We start from the raw sequence: 25,734 nt of genomic DNA on the forward strand, positions 1-25,734 counted from the left end.
GTCTTTTTACCTGATTCCTGCCCATTCCAAACTGGTGATGAAAGAAATGAGTATACAGTAACTACTCTTCAGTACAATATCATCTGCTTTTCCAGCTTTGCAGATACATTTTCTTAATCTTTGTACCATCAGAATATTAAAACAATCACTTATTTTTGCAAGAATGAAAAATGAGTAAAGTGCTGTCCAAGGCTTCATTTTAGAGAATGGTCTTGAACTTAAGACAGTGGACAGGATTTCAAAATCTGGGTCAAACTATGCTACAGGCTTTCTGTGTGGCCTTGGACAAGTCACCTAATCTCTCTCTGCTTCAGTTCCTTGTTTGTAAAATGGGCATAATTTTTCCTTTCTCCCACCTTTGTGTGTCTTGACTAGTTAGACTGCAGACTTTTACTGCATGTATGTACAATACTTAGCACAATCCCAGTCCCAGTTGAATTATTTCCTTTGAGGTACATACACAGCTAAGGTAAGCTTAATAATTATGTGTAGTAATTAACTTATACAAAAATACCATCCAGCTCAGTAGATATAAGTAGAGTAGGAGTTAGGTTATATTTACCTCTACATTTGGCACTGATGCGACTGCTGCTGGAATGCTATGTTCAATTTAGTGCCCACAATTCAAGAAGAACGTTGATAAATTGGAGAGGGTTCAGCGAAGAGTCATGAGAATGATTAAAGGATGAGAAAACATGTTTTTATGGTGATAAAGTTCTTTGAATCTTACCTTCTCTTTGTTAAGATAAGGAGATAAGGGGTAGCTTGATTAATCTAGAAGTACCTACATGTGGGGGGAAAATATTTAATAATGGGCTTTGCAGTCTAGTAGAGAAAGGTGTACATGATCCAATGGCTCAAAGTTGAAGCTAGACAAATTCATACTGGAAATAAGGCATACATTTTTGACAGTGAAGGTAATTTTACTATTGGAAGAATCCACCATGGGTCATGGTGGATTCTCCATTGCTGACAATGTTAGAAAAACATCAAATCTTGATCTTAAAAAGAGAAGCTCTAGGTATTATTTCAGGGACATTCTATGGCCCAGGTTATATAGGCCAGACTAGATCATCACAATGGTCTTTTCTGGTCTTGGAATCTGAGGTTTGATAAGCACCTTAGAAATCTTTGGGTGCAGATATGTTGTAGCCCTCAAAGGAGACTAAATATTATATTCTCATTTGAACTTCCAGCTCTTTGTATTGTGTCCTCCTTTGATATGGCTGAGTTAGACGTTTCCCACAATTTTAAACAAGACATTTTTACTACTTATAGTCATAACATTTATGCAGTGACCATGAGTTGGTTGAGTTCAGGATCCTGACGCAGGGAAGAAAGGTAAGCAGCAGGATACGGACCCTGGACTTCAGGAAAGCAGACTTCGACTCCCTCAGGGAACGGATGGCCAGGATCCCCTGGGGGACTAACTTGAAGGGGAAAGGAGTCCAGGAGAGCTGGCTGTATTTCAAGGAATCCCTGTTGAGGTTACAGGGACAAACCATCCCAATGAGTCGAAAGAATAGTAAATATGGCAGGCGACCAGCTTGGCTTAATGGTGAAATCCTAGCGGATCTTAAACATAAAAAAGAAGCTTACAAAAAGTGGAAGGTTGGACATATGACCAGGGAAGAGTATAAAAATATTGCTCGGGCATGTAGGAATGATATCAGGAGGGCCAAATCGCACCTGGAGCTGCAGCTAGCCAGAGATGTCAAGAGTAACAAGAAGGGTTTCTTCAGGTATGTTGGCAACAAGAAGAAAGCCAAGGAATGTGTGGGCCCCTTACTGAATGAGGGAGGCAACCTAATGACAGAGGATGTGGAAAAAGCTAATGTACTCAATGCTTTTTTTCCCTCTGTCTTCACTAACAAGGTCAGCTCCCAGACTGCTGAGCTGGGCATCACAAAATGGGGAAGAGATGGCCAGCCCTCTGTGGAGATAGAGGTGGTTAGGGACTATTTAGAAAAGCTGGACGTGCACAAGTCCATGGGGCCGGACGAGTTGCATCCGAGAGTGCTGAAGGAATTGGCGGCTGTGATTGCAGAGCCATTGGCCATTATCTTTGAAAACTCAAAAGTGGCGAACCGGGGAAGTCCCGGATGACTGGAAAAAGGCTAATGTAGTGCCAATCTTTAAAAAAGGGAAGAAGGAGGATCCTGGGAACTACAGGCCAGTCAGCCTCACCTCAGTCCCTGGAAAAATCATGGAGCAGGTCCTCAAAGAATCAATCCTGAAGCATTTGCATGAGAGGAAAGTGATCAGGAACAGCCAGCATGGATTCACCAAGGGAAGGTCATGCCTGACTAATCTAATCGCCTTTTATGATGAGATTACTGGTTCTGTGGATGAAGGGAAAGCAGTGGATGTATTGTTTCTTGACTTTAGCAAAGCTTTTGACACGGTCTCCCACAGTATTCTTGTCAGCAAGTTAAGGAAGTATGGGCTGGATGAATGCACTATAAGGTGGGTAGAAAGCTGGCTAGATTGTCGGGCTCAACAGGTAGTGATCAATGGCTCCATGTCTAGTTGGCAGCCGGTATCAAGTGGAGTGCCCCAAGGGTCGGTCCTGGGGCCGGTTTTGTTCAATATCTTCATAAATGATCTGGAGGATGGTGTGGATTGCACTCTCAGCAAATTTGCGGATGATACTAAACTGGGAGGAGTGGTAGATACGCTGGAGGGGAGGGATAGGATACAGAAGGACCTAGACAAATTGGAGGATTGGGCCAAAAGAAATCTGATGAGGTTCAATAAGGATAAGTGCAGAGTCCTGCACTTAGGACGGAAGAACCCAATGCACCGCTACAGACTAGGGACCGAATGGCTAGGCAGCAGTTCTGCGGAAAAGGACCTAGGGGTGACAGTGGACGAGAAGCTGGATATGAGTCAGCAGTGTGCCCTTGTTGCCAAGAAGGCCAATGGCATTTTGGGATGTATAAGTAGGGGCATAGCAAGCAGACCGAGGGACGTGATCGTTCCCCTCTATTCGACATTGGTGAGGCCTCATCTGGAGTACTGTGTCCAGTTTTGGGCCCCACACTACAAGAAGGATGTGGATAAATTGGAGACAGTCCAGCGAAGGGCAACAAAAATGATTAGGGGACTGGAACACATGACTTATGAGGAGAGGCTGAGGGAGCTGGGATTGTTTAGCCTGCAGAAGAGAAGAATGAAGGGGGATTTGATAGCTGCTTTCAACTACATGAAAGGGGGTTCCAAAGAGGATGGCTCTAGACTGTTCTCAATGGTAGCAGATGACAGAACGAGGAGTAATGGTCTCAAGTTGCAGTGGGGGAGGTTTAGATTGGATATTAGGAAAAACTTTTTCACTAAGAGGGTGGTGAAACACTGGAATGCGTTACCTCGGGAGGTGGTAGAATCTCCTTCCTTAGAGGTTTTTAAGGTCAGGCTTGACAAAGCCCTGGCTGGGATGATTTAACTGGGAATTGGTCCTGCTTTGAGCAGGGGGTTGGACTAGATGACCTTCTGGGGTCCCTTCCAACCCTGATATTCTATGCCTTTCATGTGAAGAAAAAAATCTCACTTGCATTTGTAGCTTAAAACCTTTCAAAAATTTCCAGCCTCCATTTGACTCATGCCAGCAAACGTTTATGTACATCATTAAGTTAGGTGTAAGCAGACCTTGGTGTAAGAGTTGGTTTCCAGCTTTCCCTATGGGCAAGAATCTTGGAATACTTTGTTCATATTGAGCAGGCATCACAGATCCTGAAGACTACACTGGGTGCGGGGGCAATCCTCCTTGATGTTTTGGTATCGTATCACACAGGAACGCTGTTCTGTTTTGATACAGAAATTCTCAGTGTCTCCTCAAATGTCCTGTTATCAAATACTCCCCATCGTCCTGTACAGTTGGATAACTGCAATACTGTATCATGGGAACTCAAGCCCAGCTGCTGATCAGCTTCTACGCTGAAGCATGTTAATATCAACGGCAAATCCTAGCCACAGTAGACTCACTGATTGATAGAATTCAAGTCATCCTTCAAAGCTGGACTTCTGATCTACAGATATTGTGGCTCTCTTTAAAATAGGCAATATACAGTAAAATCCATTCATAGTGCACTATAGCTGTAGTTTAAATTCTTATACCAAACATGAAAATGAGATTTTTTTGGTAATATAGAAAGTTATACCTAATCTTTTAATTTCTGATCTTAAACCAGCGTGGATAACAATCAATAACTTTAAAAAATAAAATAAAAAAATTGATTTTTTTTTATTTGGATTTTTTATAAAGCTTTTTTTCCCCTCAAAAACCATTTAAAGATAGATATATTATAGCTCAAAGATCTCATCATGGAATAGGGATTATAAAGTCTAATTCTATAGTATGAGACAATATATTCATGTAATGTTGAAGAAAAGTTTTGTAAATGAGTTCCAATAGTTCATGGATTAGGGACCCAATTTTATAGGGTTCCACAGGCTTCTGTATAGATTTAGGTTAATCTTTCTATCTACCCAATGGGACTCAGTGCTCAGTCTAGAACAGGGATGGGAAAACTTTTTAGACCGAGGGCCACACTGGGGTTGCGAAACGGCATGGAAGGCCAGGTAGGGAAGGCTGTGCCTCCACAAAAAGCCTGGCCTCCGCCCCCTCCCAATTCCCACCCCCTGACTGCCCCCCCCCCGGACCCCACCCTCAACCAACGCCCCCTGAACCTCCAACCATCCCAACTGCCTCCCAGGACCTCCTACCCTTATCCACCCCCGCCCCCTTACTATGCCGCTCAGAGCAGCAGGCTTATTGGAAAGCCTGGGAGGTGGGCTGGCACAAGCCATGCTGCCCGTGCATCCTCGTGGCTGTGGGGGAGAGGGGACGGGGGGGAGGAGCTGGGGTCTCAGGGGCCGGGCAGGATAGTCCTGCAGGCCAGCTGTGGCCCGCAGGCTGTACTTTGTCCACCTCTGGTCTCGAAGATACCATTAGAGATGTTTAGTTTTGCAGTTCTCAGACTGGATTTGTGTCTCCAGAGGTATCATGCTTGTTAACAGCAAAAAATGTTTTAAAATATATAGAAGTGAGAAAAAACAGACCTCAACTCTATTGTCCCTCTGCAAATTTGTGTACATAGAGTTAATCCCTTACCTCTCTCTAAAAGTGCAAAGTTTCAAGAAGTTCAATGAATAGAAGATTGTTGGGGGCGGAATAGATCTGGACAAGGAGAAGAAGTCTGGAGATAAATGTGAGAAGCGAGGGACATATGCCTGTTTTGTTAAAATATTGTGTTTGCTGTTGAAGAAATAAAATCTAGAATACTTAATGTTTTCGTTGAATAAAACAATGTAAATGTCTGTCTGGTGGTGTTCTCCTAATACGGCATGGAAGAAAATCCTCCAAATATTTACGATTAACCTGTTGCATTGGAGATAGTTCACTTCCCAATGACTTCATAAATATCTGCTTCAATTACGTTTGGTAAATGAAATAACCAACCAAACAATCCTTAATTTTCTGATATAGCTGTAAAACTAAGCTGAAGTTTTCAAAATAAATCACTGTTTAAAAATGTATAGTGTGTACCTTCTAAAAATGAAACCTTACATCTATCTCTGAGTTGTGAAAAATATGCATTAAGGTTATAACAATCAACAAGAATGTACATTTATGTAGAAAAACCATGATTAAATCACGTCTTCCTGATTAGTGATTTAAATCAAATCCACCCTGTCTTAAACTATACATATTTGCAAAAATGTTGCATTCCCCCTTTAACATTATGTAAACATAGTTTTGGATTAGCACTATTGAGGAACTATTATAAACCTCAAGGGAATGTAGTAATTGTAAGAGTGAAATACTCTAATGGGTTGTCACATCAGAACATTCAAGAATTACCTTAATTCAAGTTTTTGATTGTGATTTTAATGGCTCATGCACATTCTTGTTAAGAAAATATTTTTTGTATATACATACAAGATATCTCTCTGCAGGGTTGCTTTTAAACAGAGATATTTTAATACTTACACAATTTAATGGGTTGATAGTGGTACAATAGCTTGTTGAGTAGTTTCTGATAAATAGTTCTTAAGCAGGGTTTGTTTTACTTTTCAAAATCCTTTGACTTTCACTATACTTTTTTTTTAGGCATGGATGTCAATGGCATCTGTTGAGAACAGAATTTTTTGGCAGGTGGTGGAAAGGGCCTCTTCTGTTTATTGAGCAACTAGTTTTCTTTGCAAAAAAGTGCAGTATTAAGGCAAGCTGACGACTCATCTGTAAAGCACATTAATTCAGGTGTTCAAAATGGTTTTTAAAATTACAGTGAGGGGAGACTAGGCAGAGGTAGAAATGATCACTGAGAAGGCACCACGCATTGAGGGTAGATTGTGTCAAGATTTTTTTCCCCTCTTGGTCAGTAGCTGTTCTAAACAGCAAGCCGCCCTAAGGGTGAGGTGTGGAAGGAAGAAGAGCAGGCTTGTAATGTAGATTTTTGTTGGGGGGCAGGGGGAGAGGCCCAAATATTCCCTTCACTTACTTTGCTTTCAACGCTCAAATCATCCCTTACAATAAATACATAAATCATGTGGCATTCTACACCAATGCTGGAAATTACAACTATTCATAATCTTTTTAATGGGGGGGGGGGGGGAGGGCTGACCCCAGGATGACCTCCTTCCCCTTTTCTGTAGTAACTAAATATGGCTACCCTGTGTTACTGAAATAACTGGAGTGGCTCTATAGGGGCAGAGTGGTCATGTCCTACCACTATCTCCCGAAAACATCAGTGGAAAGTGACCACAGCATGTTGTGATGCAATGAGCACCAAGTGACATCCTGACAGGAGGTTTCAGAGTAACAGCCGTGTTAGTCTGTATTCGCAAAAAGAAAAGGAGGACTTGTGGCACCTTAGAGACTAACCAATTTATTTCAGCATAAGCTTTCGTGAGCTACAGCTCACTTCATCGGATGGATACTGTGGAAAGGGGATGGCATCACCTTGTGGCAATATGAGGGTCCCCCATGACTTCACCTCATGGCAGTTTGTGGTGAAGGGTTGACATCAGGGCCCTGACAACGGTGCTTTACCCTGAAGTGAGGGTGTCAAGCATCTCATAATGGCATTGGGGGGGGGTGAGGTGATATTACACTGATTACATCTCAATGAGGGGGAGACTATGACATCGAACGATGCCATCAACACGAGGCGGCAGCGAGGCCGCTAACACTAACCAACCCCATAACCTCCCCAACTCTAACTGCAGCAGCCCCCCGCGCCGCCTCTTCCTTATGTAGTGGCTAGAGGGTCCCGCCTCCACAGGCTGATTGGCTCCGGCCGGCAGGCGCTGAGCGGTGACTGGGTAGTGTGGCTGCTCGTCAGCGGGTCCGGACCTGGCGCGGCCCGTCAGGGGGCCGCGACGAGAGGCCATTGTGGCTAGGGCGGCCTGGGGAGGTGGAGGAGTGAAGCAGCTACCGCGGCGGGAGCCAAGCGCCGAGCTTCAGGAGCAGACGGTGAGGGAGGGCAGGAGGAGGAGACAGCGGGAGGGGGAAAAGGGGAAACTGCGGCCGGGCGGTTTCTGTAGCCGGGCGGAAGGGGGGCGGAGGGCGAGTCTCCAGGCCTTGGGGCCAGTTGTCGGGGGACTTGAGCCCGAGCCCGCCACCCCGTGCGGGTCCGGCTTGCCGAGCCCGCTCCCCTCAGCGCGGAGCTGTCACCGGAAACTTTCCCTGTTGCCCCTCCTCCGCCGCGTTGCCCGGCGGGCTGCCGCTGGGGCTCGGCCCGAGGCGCTGGCCCTGGAGCTGCCCCGCCGCGGGCCGGGGCTGGGTTTTCGCCAAACGGCCGCCTCTCGCGCCCTCGGCTCGCATCCTCCGTCCCGCTGCGGGCTGCCGCAGAGACGGTCTCAGGTGAATGCCCGCCCGCCATAGCCTCGTGCTGCCGGGGGGGTGCGGGGTGCGCGTTAGTAGCTGGACTGTGGGGTGTGGGGAAGGAATCCCCCCCCCCCCGATCCCCACGGGTGTAATAAACTCTGTGGGAAATGCATTGTTAATAGGCTTCCCCAGAGAACCCGAGCAGCGTTTATTGCTCAGTGACAGGTCGGGTACTTAAGGACTGTTCCCTGCACTGAGATGTTGGTCGGGTTGTCTTGCTGATGTGCATGGGCCCCCTGGTTTAAAAGGAGCACGTCTTCTCAGGGCAACTGGTGTATTATTGTCCGGATGCCAGTCTGCGTTTCTGGAACATTAAATCGGTATAGAAGCCCCCTGCATCTTGAGCAGCAAACATTGAGTATGACTCAAAAAGAAAAGGAGGACTTGTGGCACCTTAGAGACTAACAAATTTATTTGAGCATGAGCTTTCGTGAGCTACAGCTCACTTCATCGGATGCTTATGCTCAAATAAATTTGTTAGTCGCTAAGGTGCCAGAAGTTCTCCTTTTCTTTTTGCGAATACAGACTAACACGGATGCTACTCTGAAACCTGTCATTGAGTATGACTGATCTGGAAAAAGGTGTCATCCCAAATAATCAATTGGCAGTGTTGCTCCAAAGTGTAAAAATGTGATTAAAAATTTACCTATCAATATGACTTAAACTTTCTCTTTGCTAAACCAGAATAATTTCACAATCAAGATTTTTTTTTTAAAGATCCACTCTTTAAATCTGTTAAATCACTTTGTGGCAGTGTATATAGTATGTATAGAAAATACATATTTGAGAGCCCTCTCAAGTCTTGCCAGCCCTGGGTTGCTGAGGTCCACCCTGGTGTCACTGGCTATGCTGCTAAAATGTGCTTTAGAGGTAACTGCTGACGAGCCCTTTGCTTGGAGAATGAGTACAATCACTGCAGCAGTCTAGACGCTTTAGTTGCCAAACGTCTAATCTGAAGATCTTTTGAATCTCTAGGAGTGTATACCATTTCATTCTAATTGCTTGACGTTAATTATTGGTTTCTTGTATTTTATGTACGTTACTTCTGTTTTGTTAGTAGCTGTCATAACTACTAGATTTCAATAGTAGTTCAACTGAATAGATTTCAGGACCATTAAAATCACGTAGTCTGGTCTGGCCTATTGCTACACAGTATACACCAGCAGTGACAGAACTTTACCTTCAGAACTAAGATGCTGTCTCAACTTACTGCTTTTCAAGAACTAATTCACTATCAAGGTTATTAGGTTAAAAACTGCTTATTCTAAAAAGTCTAACATTCCAGGGTGTTCAGAGTCACGATCAGGGCTGGAGTGGGTCTGCAGCCGGGGCCGGGAGCGGGCTTGCGGCGGAGTGTCAGGAGCGGAACTGTGGTCGGGAACAGGGGGCCACGGGTGGGAGCAGGGGGCCATGGGTGAGAAGTGGGGCTGAAGCTGGGGCAGCGGCTGGGAGCGGGGCCACGGGCAGGACTGGAACTGGGGGTCCGCGGTTGGGAATGGAGCTGGAGCCATAGCCGGGAGCTAGTGGCTGGACCTGGGCCTGGGCTAGAGTAGAGCTGGGGGCAGAGCAGACTGGGGACCAATAAAGTTACATGCTAGGGTTAAGTGCATTTGTGGTACAAAAAATGATAGTTAAAAACAAAAAAGTGACACTGAGACTTGCCATTTCTTGTCTTGGTGAATTCGTCTTTTCATTTATAACCTTACAAATTTTATCCTAACTACCAGTATTGGAATCTCAGCCTGGGATTTAAAAATCAAGTTATGATCCATGAGAATCTTTGCCCTTCATTGCCAACAATAAAGATTCTTCAACAAAAAACATAAACATCAATTTTGTAGAAGCGCCTTTCTCCAGACCTGTATTTAGAGTGAAGTACTAACAGTAGTAATTTGGTATGGCAATGAAGTAAGCAGATGTGACTTGAAGATATACAGAAAATGGATCCGTTTAGTAAGAACATGCCACTTTTGCATCGTCACTCTCCTGACTGTAATTACACTTTAAATAGTGCATGTAAGCTAAAATGTATTCACAAGTTTACTGCATCTGACATACTATATTAGCCTTGTGGTTCTGGAACTTTTCTTGTGGTTGCAACTAGTTGGAAAACAAAATAACTTTCAGATTGGACCACCCAGTGTATGTATGCTGCTTTTTTATGCACCATGTGCATATTTATCACTTTTGTATAATCTTTTTTAATTGTATATAATAGTGATTCATGAGACGTCAGTTTATGAAGATGTTAGTGAGATTGTCATCACTGTCCACCTTTCATAGTATGAATACCTTAGTTTTCAGTTTCAATATTGATAATTGTTTCACTAAATAAAATGAGGACACCAGTAACTGAAAACTTCTGTTTTTTGAAATTGAATGTGATGCTAAATTCCAGTGGAGTCCTTTACTTTTCATATCAGTGTTGGGCCTACTGATACTGGTCTACAGTCAGGATGTACGGAATGTGCTTTGCATACCCAGGACATATATGATAGGTCAAATAAGCTATTGTCAGTTAAGAGCCTGGTACTTGAGAGTCAAGAAATCTAGTTGACTGACAAAGCTGGTGGTCTCAAACCCTAATCAAACCAGCTTCCAACAGTCAGTAGTTCAGAGAGCCTTTATCCTGGCTTCTAAATCAGCTTAATTTTAGGATGGTTTTATACAGTCAAATTCTGTCAAAATGCCATTTGAGCTCATAGCTTCCTCCTTCCTTTAATGCTTCATCTTTAATGCTATCAGAAAAAAAGTGTTCTTAACTCAAGTTAGCTAGCTCACGGTAAAATCCTGGTAAAGACAAGGCAGTTTGTATTCTTCACTTGCGTTAGCAGGTTGAGTTGAAGCCTGTGGGCGAGCCTAGTCTCTAACTTCACCTACTGATTTGTATGAAAACTACAAACTGCCTTTTCTCTACTAGAAATTTGCCTCTAGTTATCAATACACCTTTTACTCCTGGGGGAATTCTGTGCCACTGCGCAGTGCAGAATTTTGCAGAAATTAACATGCACGCAGAATTTCCTTTCCCCAAAAGAAATGGGCTGCAGTGCTGCTAGCTGCCACTAGGACCCAGCAGAGCTCAGCTGGCACATAGAAGTCACTGCTGGGGAGAGGAAGAGGGAGCTAGAGTGTTCCTGGCAGCTGCAGTTCCCAGCATGCCCTGAGAGAAGGAGAGAGTGGTGCATCGGGCTGTTTCTCCCTCTGGATCCCCGGGCTCTGGGGGGAGGGGAAGGCAGGTGTCCGGGCTGGGGGAGACATGGCTGGGTTCTGGGAAGGAGGGGTGTGGGTATCTGGGCAAGGGGCGGCCTTGTGGCTGGGCTCTGAGCGGGAGTGGGTGCGGGTATCTGGGCAAGGGGGACCCATAGCTGGGCTCTGGAGGGGAGGGAGTGTGGGTATCTGGATTAGGGGGCCCCTGCAGCTGGGCTCTGTGGGGGAGTGGGTTTGAGTATATTGGCTGGGGGGGCCATGGCTGGGCTCTGAGGGGTAGAGGTTGTGGGTGTCTGGCCCCCCGATTGGGCTTGCAGGGGTGGGGGGGGAGGGAGTGGGGGTAGAGAAACAGGAACCGGGTTGTCATAGGGGTTTCTTTAACTCTCTGCTCCTGGGGGAATCTTTGTGTGTGTCTGTATAGTTACCTGTAAAAAAGTTTGTCCGTGTTTTGAAATAAATTTGCAGAACTTGGCAGAATTTTAAAATATTGTGTGTAGAATTTTTAACTTTTTGGTGCAGAATGCCCCCAGGAGTAAGGACCTTTTCTTCCTAGTGAAGATAAGGCCTAAGGAGGGTCTGGCTCCTAATAGCAGCAAACTCTGGCCCGTTTCCCCCTGTCATAGCCTTCTTGTAGTGTGCTGGGAAATTGTCCCATTCCTGTTACCCAGCCAGTTGCTGCAATTAGGACAAGTAGCTGTGATCTTTTCTTTACTTTGGGGTTTAACTTTGTCCTTGTCCAGTGCTAACTTTGCTCACGTCAGTTCTACTCAGTTGCTGACCACAGTTCTGCCACCCGCTCAAATGCTGAAGATTGGTGATTGGGTGGGTGATGCTTAAAACCTTGCCTTTCCTCTGGTCTGCAGGGCTTGTCCATGCAGAGATTTAGTGCATGGCAAAATGGAGTATAAATCTACAGCATACCTGCTTGCCGCACACTAACTACCCATGTGGCGACCCTTACTCAGAGAGAATAAGAAAGAGAGGGGACTCCTCAAGGGGATGGGCGGCTGAGAACCTAAAATTTGCAGAATTTTTTTTTTCTCCTACTAGTAATAGCTCACCTTAACTGATCACTCTCGTTATAGTGTGTATGGTAAACCCCATTGTTTCATATTCTCTGTGTATATAAAATCATCCTACTGTATTTTCCACTGCATGCATCCGATGGAAGTGGGCTGTAGCCCACGAAAGCTTATGCTCAAATAAATTTGTTAGCCTCTAAGGTGCCACAAGTACTTCTGTTCTTTTTGCAAAATAGGGGAGGGAATGATGGAGAGAACAGCAATAAACTGCTTAATTTTAGGGAAGGAATTATGTTATAGGTGCTTGGATACTATGGTGGTGATATTTTAAAGTTTTGACTACTAATCTAATGCCCCCCATTATGTAGTTTAAAAAAATTCCCACTTTATAGTTTGTATTCTTTCAGCTATCCCTCCTCAATTTGAAAGTGTGACGAAGATTGTCTTAATCCTCTCCCATAAAACAAAATATAAAACTAATGGTCTGAAAATTAAAATATAGTAAAAATTGGAACTCTGCTTTACAGAGTTCTCAGAACTCACTGGTGTGACTCGGATGTCTGAAAGAGCTTTGGAAGAGGGAGGATTGTTCAAAGAATTCTGAATTTATCAACAATTCTCTTTATGGCTCATTATGAATCTCTCTTTATAACTTTTTTGGAAAGTTAGGCTATTTCTCCTCTTTATTTATTTAAAGTTTAGTATTCTTACAGTACCTGGATGTAATAAGGTACTCTCTTGAACAGCTCTTTAAATCCTATTAGGCCTGTTCTACAGGGTCGCACACTTTGTTGCTTCGGTGGACTGAGCTCACTGACACACCAGGGGTTCTTTGCATCAATCCATTCCCTACACAAACTCCCGGTGTGCACTGTCCTGTCCCCCAATATTTCAGGGACTCCCTGCAACCCTTCTATCCTCTCCCTCATATCAGGGACTTTGTACCCCCCTCCCACTGCTCCCCCCAACACCAGGTGCTATTGTGCTCCATATTCCTCCTACTCCCATACTTGAGTCTGCCTACCAAGACCTCAGTGTGCCTCCCTTCTCCCCACCTCCACTTCCTTGCCAGGACTCTGTATGATCCCTGTGCCTCTGCCCATTGTCTCCCATTTCCCTCTCCACCATATGGTGCCCCCTATTTCCCCCTTTCCCTCTGTTACATTGCACTCCATATGATTTTAAGAAAATATGCTAATGAGTGTGAATATAGTGTAACTTGGGGAGGGATAGCTCAGTGGTTTGAGCTCTGGCCTGCTAAACCCAGGGTTGTGAGTTCAATCCTTGAGGGGGCCATTTAGGGATCTGGGGCAAAAATTGGGGATTGGTCCTGCTTTGAGCAGGGGGTTGGAGTAGATGACCTCCTGAGGTCCCTTCCAACCCTGATATTCTATAGAATATGCTTCATGCAAAAGGTCTCTTGTAAGGTATCATTACAAATCTTATCTGAGTGTGGTCATCCTGTCTCTATAAATGTATCATTCTTGTATCTAAAACTAGAAATATGAAATATAACTTGAGGTCCTATCGTAATTATGCAAAGTGTGGGCCATTAATGGTGGTTTGGAATCTTGATGGCTCCCATCAACTAGTACAATTGGTTGTAAATGGGTCTGTTTACTTGCAAGCCTTTCTGTGAGTCAGGCCAGGAAGAATGAAGGCTTGGGGTCTCACAAGACATGTGACCATGTCAGCTGATACTGGAATCCATCTTAAACCTGGGGCTTTTGCATTTAGAAGGAGGGGTGGAGACCCAGAGAGACGAAAGATTCCCACCTTGTGCAAAGCTGTATAAGGGGGTGGAACAGAACAAAGGAGGTTCCAGTCATGACAGATCCCCTAGTTGCCACCTGAGCTGGAGCTAACAAGAACTGTACCGCGGAGAGGATTGGGCCTAGACTAAGAAGGAATCTAGTCTGTGAAAGAAGTTTATTGGAACATCTCTGAGGGTGAGATTTTATCTGTAATCGGTTTCATAATGTATTAGGCTTAGACTGGCTTGTTTTGTTTTATTTTGCTTGGTAACTTACTTTGTTCTGTCCTCACTTGAAGCCACTTAAATCCTACTTTTTATACTTAATACGATCGCTTTTGTTTATTAATTAACCCAGAGTAAGTAATTAATGCCTGGGGGAGCAATCAGCTGGGCATATCTCTCTATCAGTGTTATAGAGGGCGGACAATTTATGAGTTTACCCTGTATGAGCTCTATACAGAGTAAAACAGATTCATTTGGGCTTTGGATTCCATTGGGAGCTGGGTGCCTGGGTGCTAGAGACAGGAGCACTTCTTAAGCTGTTTTCAGTTAAGTCTGCAGCTTTGGGGCACATGGTTCAGACCCTGGGTTTGTGCTGGAGCAGACTCGTGTGTCTGGTTCAACAAGGCAAGGTACTGAAGTCCCAAGATGGCAGGGAAAACGGGCTCAGAGGTAGTCTCAGCACATCAGGTGGCAGTCCCAAGGGGGTTTCTGTGACCCATCCGTCACATCCTCCATGCCAGGTCCCTCATTCGCCTCTCCCATGTAAGGAGCTCTGTGTGCTCGCCCTATTTGCATCTTCTCCTTCACCAGTATTGTTTCTTTCTATCTGGGGGATAAGTCATTCAGGTGGTCAACATTTTAAAATCTTTTGGAACAGAGCTAAAATGAATGATGTTATGCTGGAAGATTTTCATGGCTGTCATCAGCTGGGTTCTTTAATCTGAAGACAGTAGCTGAAGCTAATTGGTCTGCTAATCAGATGCTAGGGGGCTCAATGTATCCTCTAATGGAATTGATCAGATGCTGCATTCAAAAATTATCACATCACAGACAGACAAATGAAAATATCAAAACCAGCAAAAATTATATACTCTGGGTTTTAATATATTTATCACATTTCTGTAGCAATATGGATGGCTCTGAGCTTAACCTTACTTCATGGAGACTGCCATCTTTCCTGTGACAGAGAAAAGTTTTCACAATGATTTCAACTGGAAAAGCACTCTACTTTTGCTGGCTTTATATAAATGTATTGTTTTATATACTTGTTTGTTTATAAAGAAAATATAAACAGTGGATTTAAACAATTGAAAGCAAAAACTCCAAATATACACAAACATTTAAAATACGTGATGAAACATTCCCAAAACAGTGCTTAAAAGTGAGTGTTTTTCTATTAAAACCAAGAGAAAAGTGATTATCTTCATTATCTATTCTGTCAGCCTCAGTGAATTAAGTATTTTAACATTTTTTAAATGTTAACTGGAATGTTAATTTTTTTTAAAAGGCCAGTTCCAGTGGCTTTAAATCTTGAAAAGATCGTTGATTTTTTGCTTTAATGTATTTCTATTTCAGCAAATGAAACTAGGTTGCAGAGTCAAACACTTGAAAGTTAGAAAATGGCCAAATTTATGGTGACTTATGAACCTTAATTTGATCCCCAGGTGCATCCAGCCTGTTCACTGAATGGGAGGAAGGGTCTGTGGAAAAAAATTGTGTGATAATGTAATTAAAGATCATAATGCATATACACAAGGGAGCTGAATTAAGGTTTTTATGGGCAACTGTAAATGTGGCATTTTTAAACATTTTCACAGTGCTTGAAACTTTGCAGCCTAACTAACATTCTTTTAACATTTTTTTGTATGTAATTTCCTATGTGTGCTTTCTTAAAGAGAGATGTAAAACCAATTTTTTAATGGTTTTCAGAGTAGCAGCCCTGTTTGTCTGTATCTGCAAAAAGAACAGGAGTACTTGTGGCACCTTAGAGACTAGCAGATTTGTTGGAGCACAAGCTTTCGTGAGCTACAGCCCACTTCATCAGATGTCTAGAATGGAACATATAGTAAGAAGATATATATACATACAGAGAACATGAAAAGGTGGAAGTTGCCATACCAACTCTAAGAGGCTAATTAATTAAGATGAGCTATTATCAGCAGGAGGAAAAAAACCTTTTGTAGTGATAATCAAGATGGCCCATTTCAGACAGTTGACAAGAAGGTATGAGGATACTTAACATGGGGAAATAGATTCAATTTGTGTAATGACCCAGCCACTCCCAGTCTCTATTCAAGCCCAAGTTAATGGTATCTAGTTTGCAAATTAATACTAGTTCAGCAGTTTCTTGTTGGAGTCTGTTCTTAAAGCTTTTCTGTTGCAAAATTGTCATCTTCAGCCTCTCTGGTCATTCAATAACAGACTTAAAGTGTTCTGCTGGTTTTTGAATGTTATGATTCCTGTGTCCATTCACTCACCTGCTTAGAGACTGCCCGGTTTGGCCAATGCACATGGCAGAGGGGCATTGCTGGCACATGATGGCATATATCACATTGGTAGATGTGCAGGTGAATGAGCCCTGGATGGTGTGGGTGATAGTAGGTTCTGTGATGGTGTCCCTTGAATAGATATTTGAGTTAATTGGGGATTGGTCCTGCTTTGAGCAGGGGGTTGGACTAGATGACCTCCTGAGGTCCCTTCCAACCCTGATATTCTATGATATGTGGACAGGGCCGGCATCGGGCCCCGTTGCAAGGATAGGTTCCTGGGTTAGTGTTTTTGTTGTGTGGTTGCAGGTGAGTATTTGCTTCAGGTTGGGAGACTGAGGGATCATCTTTCAAAAGTGGGGTGCTAATAAGCAATGGTCACATAAACACCACCCTATACTGGAAACCTACTGACTGCTATACTTACCTACATGCCTCCTTGATGATGTGCTGGAGAGGTTTTAGTTGGGGGCTGTAGGTGACGGCTAGTGGTGTTCTGTTACTTTCTTTGTTGGGCCAGTCTTGTAGTAAGTGACTTCTCGGTACCCTTCTGGCTCTGTCAATCTGTTTCTTCCCTTCACGAGGTGGGTATTGCAGTTTTAAGAACGCTTGATAGAGATTCTGTCAGTGTTTGTCTCTGTTTGAGGGATCGGAGCAAATGCGGTGGTATCTTAGAGCTTGGCTGTAGACAATGGATTGTATGATGTGGTCTGGATGAAAGCTGGAGGCATGTAGGTAAGTATAGCGGTCAGTAGGTTTCCAGTATTAGGGTGGTGTTTATGTGACCATTGCTTATTAGCACTGTAGTGTCTAGGAAGTGGACCTCTTCTGTGGACTGGTCTAGGCTGAGGTTGATGGTAGGGTGGAAATCATTGAAATCTTGGTGGAATTCCTCAAGGGCCTCCTTCCCATGGGTCCAGATGATGAAGATGTCATCAGTGTAGCGGAAGTAGAGTAGGGGCATAAGGGGACAAGAGCTGAGGAAGCGTTGTTCTAAGTCAGACATAAAAATGTTAACATATTGAGGGGCCAAGGGGGTACACATAGCAGTCCCACTGACTTGAAGGTATAAATTGTCCCCAGATCTGAAATAGTTGTGGGTGTGTACAAAGTTCAGCCACCAGGTTTCCCGTGATGGTAACGGGGATGCTATTCCTGATGGTTTGTAGTCCATCTTTGTGTGGAATGTGGGTGTAGAGGGCTTCTACATCCATAGTGGCTAGGATGGTGTTTTCTGGAAGATCATCAAAGGATTATGGTTTCCTCAGGAAGTCAGTGGTGTCTCGAAGATAGCTGGCTGGTAGCGTAGGGCCTGAGGAGAGTCTACATAACCAGATAATCCTGCTGTCAGCGTGCCAATGCCTGAGATGATCGGGCATCCAGGCTTCCCAGTTTTATGCATTTTGGGTAGCAGGTAGAATACCCCTGGCTGGGGCTCTAGGGGTGTGTCAGTGTAGATTTGTTCCTGTGCTTCTTTAGGGAGTTTCTTGAGCAGATGGTGTAGTTTCTTTTGGTAATCCTCAGTGGGGTCAGATGGTAATGGCCTCTAGAATGTGGTGTCAGAGAGTTGTGTAGCAGACCTCTTGTTCATATTCCGACCTATTCATGATGACGACAGCACCTCCTTTGTCAGCCTTTTTGATTATGATGTCAGAGTTGTTTCTGAGGCTGTGGATGACATTGTGTTCTGCACGGCTGAGGTTATGGGGCAAGCAATGCTGCTTTTCCACAATTTCAGCTTGTGCACATCGATGGAAGCACTCTGTGTAGAAGTCCAGTCTGTTTCGACCTTCAGGAGGAGTCCACTCAGAATCCTTCTTTTTGTAGTGTTGGTAGGAAGCTTCCTGCTTGTTAATATGCTGTTCAGTGGTGTGTTGGAAATATTCCTTGAGTCAGAGATGTCGAAAGTAGGATTCTAGGTCACCGCAGAACTGCATCATGTTTGTGTGGGTGGTGGGGCTGAAGGAGAGACCTGAGATAGGACAGACTCTTCTGTCGGGCTAAGAGGATAGCTGGATAGATTAACAATATTGTTAGGTGAGTTAAGGGAAGCACTGTTGTGGTCCCTTGTGGTATGTAGGAGTTTAGATAGTTTAGTGTCCTTTTTCCTCTGTAGAGATGCAAAATGTGTGTTGTAAATGGCTTGTCTACTTTTTGTAAAGTGCAGCCACAAGAGAGTTTATGTGGAAGGCTGATTTTTTAAGAGAGTTTCTAGTTTTGAGAGTTCATTCTTAATCTTCTCTTGTTTGCTGTATAGGATGTTGATCAGGTGGTTCTGCAGTTTCTTTGAGTGTGTGTGGCATAATCTCTCACTATAATCTGTGTGATATGTTGATTGTAATGGCTTTTTACCTTCAGTCCTTTTGGTATTATGTCCATTTGTTTGCATTTGGAAAGGAAGACGATCAAGCGTTCTTAAAACTGCAATACCCACCTGGTGAAGTGAAGAAACAGATTGACAGAGCCAGAAGGGTACCGAGAAGTCACCTACTACAAGACTGGCCCAACAAAGAAAGTAACAGAATGCCACTAGCTGTCACCTACAGCCCCCAACTAAAACCTCTCCAGCGCATCATCAAGGATCTACAATGGGGTGGGCAAACTACGGCCCGCAGGCCAGATACGACCTGCAAGCCATTTTAAGCTGGCCTGCGAGCCACACCACGTGGCTCGACCCTGCTCCGGCGCTCCAGCTGGGACTCTGGGTTGGGTCTGCACCACCCGGCTTGGCCCCGCTCTGGCACTCCGGCCGAAGTACTGGGGCGGGGGCCGCAAAACGCAGCTCTCAGAAGCCGTGGCGTGGCTCCACTCTGGCTCCTGCGTGCTCCAATGGGAGCTGCAGGGGCGGTGCCTGCAGATGGGGCAGCATGCAGAACCGCCTGGCCACGTCTCCGTGTAGGGGCCGGAGAAGGGACATGCCACTGCCTCCGGGAGCCACTTGAGGTAAGCACCGCTCGGAACCTGCATCCCTCAGCCTTGCCCCAGCCCCCTGCCCCAGTCCTGATCCTCCTCCTGCTCTCCACTATCCTCAATCCCAGCCCACATCATCCTCCTGCACCCCAAAGCCCTGATTCCCCACCCCAGAGCCCGCACCCCCTCCCCCACCCCAACCCCAATTTTGTGAGTATTCATGGCCCATCATACAATTTGTATTGCCCGATGTGGCCCTCGAGCCAAAAAGTTTGCCCTCCCCTGATCTACAACCTATCCTGAAGAACAGCCCCTCACTCTCACAGACTTTGGGAGACAGGCCAGTCCTCGCTTACAGACAGACTCCAACCTGAAGCAAATACTCACCAGTAACTACACACCACACAACAAAAACACGAACCCAGGGACCAAACCCTGGTGCCAACTCTGTCCACATATCTATTCAAGGGACACCATCACAGGACCTAACAACATCAGCCACACCATCCGGGGCTCGTTCACTTGCACATCTACCAATGTTATATATGCCATCATGTGCCAGCAATGGCCCTCTGCCATATACATTGGCCAAACCGGACAGTCTCTACGCAAAGGAATAAATGGACACAAATCTGACATCAGGAATCATAACATTCAAAAACCAATAGGAGAACACTTCAATCTCTCTGGTCACTCAATAACAGACCTCAAAGTGGCAATTCTTCAACAAAAAGACTTCAAAAACAGACTCCAAGGTGAAGCTGCAGAACTGGAATTAATTTGCAAACTAGATACCATCAGATTAGGCCTGAATAAAGACTGGGAGTGTGTGGGTCATTACAAAACCTTAAACTTAATTTCCCCAATACTAATTTCCCCCAACTGTTACTCACACCTTCTTATCAACTATCTGTAATGGGCCACTCTCTTACCACTTCAAAAGTTATTTCTCCTCCCTTGGTATCCTGCTGTTAATTGATTTATCTCGTTAGACTGACCTAACACTTGATAAAGCAACCCACATCCTTTCATGTATTTATACCTGCTCCTATGTCTTTTACTTCATACATCTGATGAAGTGGGTTCTAGCCCACGAAAGCTTATGCCTAAATACATTTGTTAGTCTCTAAGGTGCCACAAGGACTCCTCACTTTTTTTGTGGGGTTTTTTGTTTTTTTTTTGCTGATACAGACTAACATGGCTACCACTGAAACCTGGAAACATGTATGAGAACTATCACCTGTCTGTTTTTTGCAGGGTACCAGCAAAGAATTATGTGAATCACAGTTAGGGATATTTTGTGTTGATTAGAAATTATATTGCAAATTCTTTGCCTCTCTTCCTTTTTTGTATGAGGCAAAGAGATGACTGGCTGATTTAACTCTTGCAATCCTGCCAGTTAAGAATGAACTGTTCATATGGTGGAGAGAAGGGAGACTGGAGTTGTACTGAACGTACCTGCCCTTAGGCAGGTGTCTGCTGGTTATGTTTATATCTGTAGTAATAGGCAAATAAATATATCCTCGATAGACTAGTAATAGTCGGTCTTCAAAAACAGAACTGGATGTGTTAAAACATGGGGACGTGGCTTTTCAAAAGATTTTTTTGTTGCAGATTTATGTGAAAATTTGTGGTTTTAGAAAAAACAAATGTTCAAACCCAACTAGTAATTCTTTTAGCTATACACCTGTGCCATTGAACAGAATTTCTTGGAATGTCCAACAATGTCCAAAAGAAAATACATTCAGAAGGCTATCACATCAGTCTTAATCTCATCAGTGTAGTAAATGAAACAGCTGAGACAATAGGTAACATGCTAGTTTAGAGAACACTTTTTTTTGACAAACTGCAGTTACCTTTAGAGTGTTCTCAAAAAGAAAAGGAGTACTTGTGGCACCTTAGAGACTAACTAATTTATTTGAGCATGAGCTTTCGTGAGCTACAGCTCACTTCATCGGATGCATACCGTGGAAACTGCAGCAGACATTATATACACACAGAGATCATGAAATAATACCTCCTCCCACCCCACTGTCCTGCTGGTAATAGCTTATCTAAAAAGAAAAGGAGTACTTGTGGCACCTTAGAGACTAACCAATTTATTAGAGCATAAGCTTTCGTGAGCTACAGCTCACTTCATCAGATGCATATCGTGGAAACTGCAGCAGACTTTATATATACAGAGAGATTATGAACCAATACCTCCTCCCACCCCACTGTCCTGCTGGTAATAGCTTATCTAAAGTGATCATCAGGTGGGCCATTTCCAGCACAAATCCAGGTTTTCTCACCCTCCACCCCCCCACACAAATTCACTGTCCTGCTGGTGATAGCCCATCCAAAGTGACAACTCTTTACACAATGTGCATGACAATCAAGTTGGGCTATTTCCTGCACAAATCCAGGTTTTCTCACATCCCCCCCACCCCCATACACACACAAACTCACTCTCCTGCTGGTAATAGCTCATCCAAACTGACCACTCTTCAAGTTTAAATCCAAGTTAAACCAGAACATCTGGGGGGGGGGGGTAGGAAAAAACAAGAGGAAACAGGCTACCCTGCATAATGACTTAGCCACTCCCAGTCTCTATTTAAGCCTAAATTAATAGTATCCAATTTGCAAATGAATTCCAATTCAGCAGTTTCTCGCTGGAGTCTGGATTTGAAGTTTTTTTGTTTTAAGATAGCGACCTTCATGTCTGTGATTGCGTGACCAGAGAGATTGAAGTGTTCTCCGACTGGTTTATGAATGTTATAATTCTTGACATCTGATTTGTGTCCATTTATTCTTTTACGTAGAGACTGTCCAGTTTGACCAATGTACATGGCAGAGGGGCATTGCTGGCACATGATGGCATATATCACATTGGTGGATGTGCAGGTGAACGAGCCTCTGATAGTGTGGCTGATGTTATTAGGCCCTGTGATGGTGTCCCCTGAATAGATATGTGGGCGCAATTGGCAACGGGCTTTGTTGCAAGGCTAAGTTCCTGGGTTAGTGGTTCTGTTGTGTGGTATGTGGTTGTTGGTGAGTATTTGCTTCAGGTTGCGGGGCTGTCTGTAGGCAAGGACTGGCCTGTCTCCCAAGATTTGTGAGAGTGTTGGGTCATCCTTTAGGATAGGTTGTAGATCCTTAATAATGCGTTGGAGGGGTTTTAGTTGGGGGCTGAAGGTGACGGCTAGTGGCGTTCTGTTATTTTCTTTGTTAGGCCTGTCCTGTAGTAGGTAACTTCTGGGAACTCTTCTGGCTCTATCAATCTGTTTCTTTACTTCTGCAGGTGGGTATTGTAGTTGTAAGAAAGTTTGACAGAGATCTTGTAGGTGTTTGTCTCTGTCTGAGGGGTTGGAGCAAATGCGGTTGTATCGCAGAGCTTGGCTGTAGACGATGGATCGTGTGGTGTGGTCAGGGTGAAAGCTGGAGGCATGCAGGTAGGAATAGCGGTCAGTAGGTTTCCGGTATAGGGTGGTGTTTATGTGACCATTGTTTATTAGCACTGTAGTGTCCAGGAAGTGGATTTCTTGTGTGGACTGGACCAGGCTGAGGTTGGTGGTGGGATGGAAATTGTTGAAATCATGGTGGAATTCCTCAAGGGCTTCTTTTCCATGGGTCCAGATGATGAAGATGTCATCAATATAACGCAAGTAGAGTAGGGGCTTTAGGGGACGAGAGCTGAGGAAGCGTTGTTCTAAATCAGCCATAAAAATATTGGCATACTGTGGGGCCATGCGGGTACCCATAGCAGTGCCGCTGATCTGAAGGTATACATTGTCCCCAAATGTGAAGTAGTTATGGGTAAGGACAAAGTCACTTTCTTACAACTACAATACCCACCTGCAGAAGTAAAGAAACAGATTGATAGAGCCAGAAGAGTTCCCAGAAGTTACCTACTACAGGACAGGCCTAACAAAGAAAATAACAGAACACCACTAGCCGTCACCTTCAGCCCCCAACTAAAACCCCTCCAACGCATTATTAAGGATCTACAACCTATCCTAAAGGATGACCCAACACTCTCACAAATCTTGGGAGACAGGCCAGTCCTTGCCTACAGACAGCCCCGCAACCTGAAGCAAATACTCACCAACAACCACATACCACACAACAGAACCACTAACCCAGGAACTTATCCTTGCAACAAAGCCCGTTGCCAATTGCGCCCACATATCTATTCAGGGGACACCATCACAGGGCCTAATAACATCAGCCACACTATCAGAGGCTCGTTCACCTGCACATCCACCAATGTGATATATGCCATCATGTGCCAGCAATGCCCCTCTGCCATGTACATTGGTCAAACTGGACAGTCTCTACGTAAAAGAATAAATGGACACAAATCAGATGTCAAGAATTATAACATTCATAAACCAGTCGGAGAACACTTCAGTCTCTCTGGTCACGCAATCACAGACATGAAGGTCGCTATCTTAAAACAAAAAAACTTCAAATCCAGACTCCAGCGAGAAACTGCTGAATTGGAATTCATTTGCAAATTGGATACTATTAATTTAGGCTTAAATAGAGACTGGGAGTGGCTAAGTCATTATGCAGGGTAGCCTGTTTCCTCTTGTTTTTTCCTACCCCCCCCCCCCAGATGTTCTGGTTTAACTTGGATTTAAACTTGAAGAGTGGTCAGTTTGGATGAGCTATTACCAGCAGGAGAGTGAGTTTGTGTGTGTATGGGGGTGGGGGGGATTTGTGAGAAAACCTGGATTTGTGCAGGAAATAGCCCAACTTGATTGTCATGCACATTGTGTAAAGAGTTGTCACTTTGGATGGGCTATCACCAGCAGGAGAGTGAATTTGTGTCGGGGGGTGGAGGGTGAGAAAACCTGGATTTGTGCTGGAAATGGCCCACCTGATGATCACTTTAGATAAGCTATTACCAGCAGGACAGTGGGGTGGGAGGAGGTATTGGTTCATAATCTCTCTGTATATATAAAGTCTGCTGCAGTTTCCACGATATGCATCTGATGAAGTGAGCTGTAGTTCACGAAAGCTTATGCTCTAATAAATTGGTTAGTCTCTAAGGTGCCACAAGTACTCCTTTTCTTTTTGCGAATACAGACTAACACGGCTGTTACTCTGAAGCTTATCTAAAGTGATCATCAAGTTGGGCCATTTCCAGCACAAATCCAGGTTTTCTCACCCTCCACCCCCCCCCCCCCCACACACACAAACTCACTCTCCTGCTCCTAATAGCCCGTCCAAAGTGACAACTCTCTTCACAATGTGCATGATAATCAAGGTGGGCCATTTCCTGCACAAATCCAGGTTTTCTAACCCCCCCCCCACCCCCATACATACACAACCTCACTCTCCTACTGATAATAGCTTATCCAAAGTGACCACTCTCCCTACAATGTGCATGGTAATCAAGGTGGGCCATGTCCAGCACAAATCCAGGCTCTCTCACCCCCCCCACCCCCTTTTTTCCCGGACACACACACACACGGACACACACACACAAACTCACTCTCCTGCTGGCAATAGCTCATCCAAACTGACCACTCTCCAAGTTTAAATCCAAGTTTAACCAGAACGTCTGGGGCGGGGGGGTAGGAAAAAACAAGGCCCACCTTGATTATCATGCACATTGTGAAGAGAAAAGGAGTACTTGTGGCACCTTAGAGACTAACCAATTTATTAGAGCATAAGCTTTCGTGAGCTACAGCTCACAAGTGAGCTGTAGCTCACGAAAGCTTATGCTCTAATAAATTGGTTAGTCTCTAAGGTGCCACAAGTACTCCTTTTCTTTTTGCGAATACAGACTAACATGGCTGTTACTCTGAAACCTGTCATTGTGAAGAGAGTTGTCACTTTGGATGGGCTATTACCAGCAGGAGAGTGAGTTTGTGGGGGGTGGGGGGGGTGGAGGGTGAGAGAACCTGGATTTGTGCTGGAAATGGCCCAACTTGATGATCACTTTAGATAAGCTATTACCAGCAGGACAGTGGGGTGGGAGGAGGTATTGTTTCATGATCTCTGTGTGTATGTAAAGTCTGCTGCAGTTTCCACGGTATGCATCCGATGAAGTGAGCTGTAGCTCACGAAAGCTCTTGCTCAAATAAATTGGTTAGTCTCTAAGGTGCCACAAGTACTCCTTTTCTTTTTGTTATTGCTCTGATCACCTCATCCCTTCTCCTGAGTCCCTTTATGGCTCTGTGCTTCTTTCTGCATAAATTTCAAAGTCCTTGAACACACTTTTATGTCTTTTTGCAATTCTGTTTCTTCCTGTTATCATGGCTTTTCCCATTGCTTGCCAGGCCAGTCAGTGTGCTCTACCCATTTGCGTTAATGACTTCCATGCCTGTTATCTGCTCTTGAAATGCACAAACAAATGTTGCATTTTGCCATGAGATTGCAGTCATATACAATAGTAATAGCATAACAACTCCAGATATAGGTTTTACATTCTCCCCCTTAAAGATTGCTGGTTAAATCACAGTCCCATGGAAT

The 25,734-nt window shown here is 44.4% G+C and overlaps 1 protein-coding gene across 11 annotated transcripts in view; it reads left to right on the forward strand.

The window, feature by feature from the left end:
• Positions 1-7,355: 7,355 nt before the first annotated feature.
• Positions 7,356-25,734, forward strand: part of MAPK9 (mitogen-activated protein kinase 9) — a 107,065-nt gene continuing 88,686 nt past the window's right edge. For 9 of the 11 annotated variants that reach the window (XR_012160203.1, XR_012160204.1, XR_012160205.1 and 6 more), the window contains exon 1: positions 7,356-7,474. The gene's annotated coding sequence lies outside the window, so the exon portion shown is untranslated. Of the gene's footprint in view, positions 7,475-7,776; positions 7,865-13,854; positions 14,067-25,734 lie in introns of those variants that run through there. The other 2 variants (XM_073355417.1, XM_073355418.1) reach the window with 2 other exon arrangements.

Source organism: Lepidochelys kempii, chromosome 8, assembly GCF_965140265.1.
Source record: "Lepidochelys kempii isolate rLepKem1 chromosome 8, rLepKem1.hap2, whole genome shotgun sequence".
Taxonomy (NCBI): domain Eukaryota; kingdom Metazoa; phylum Chordata; order Testudines; family Cheloniidae; genus Lepidochelys; species Lepidochelys kempii.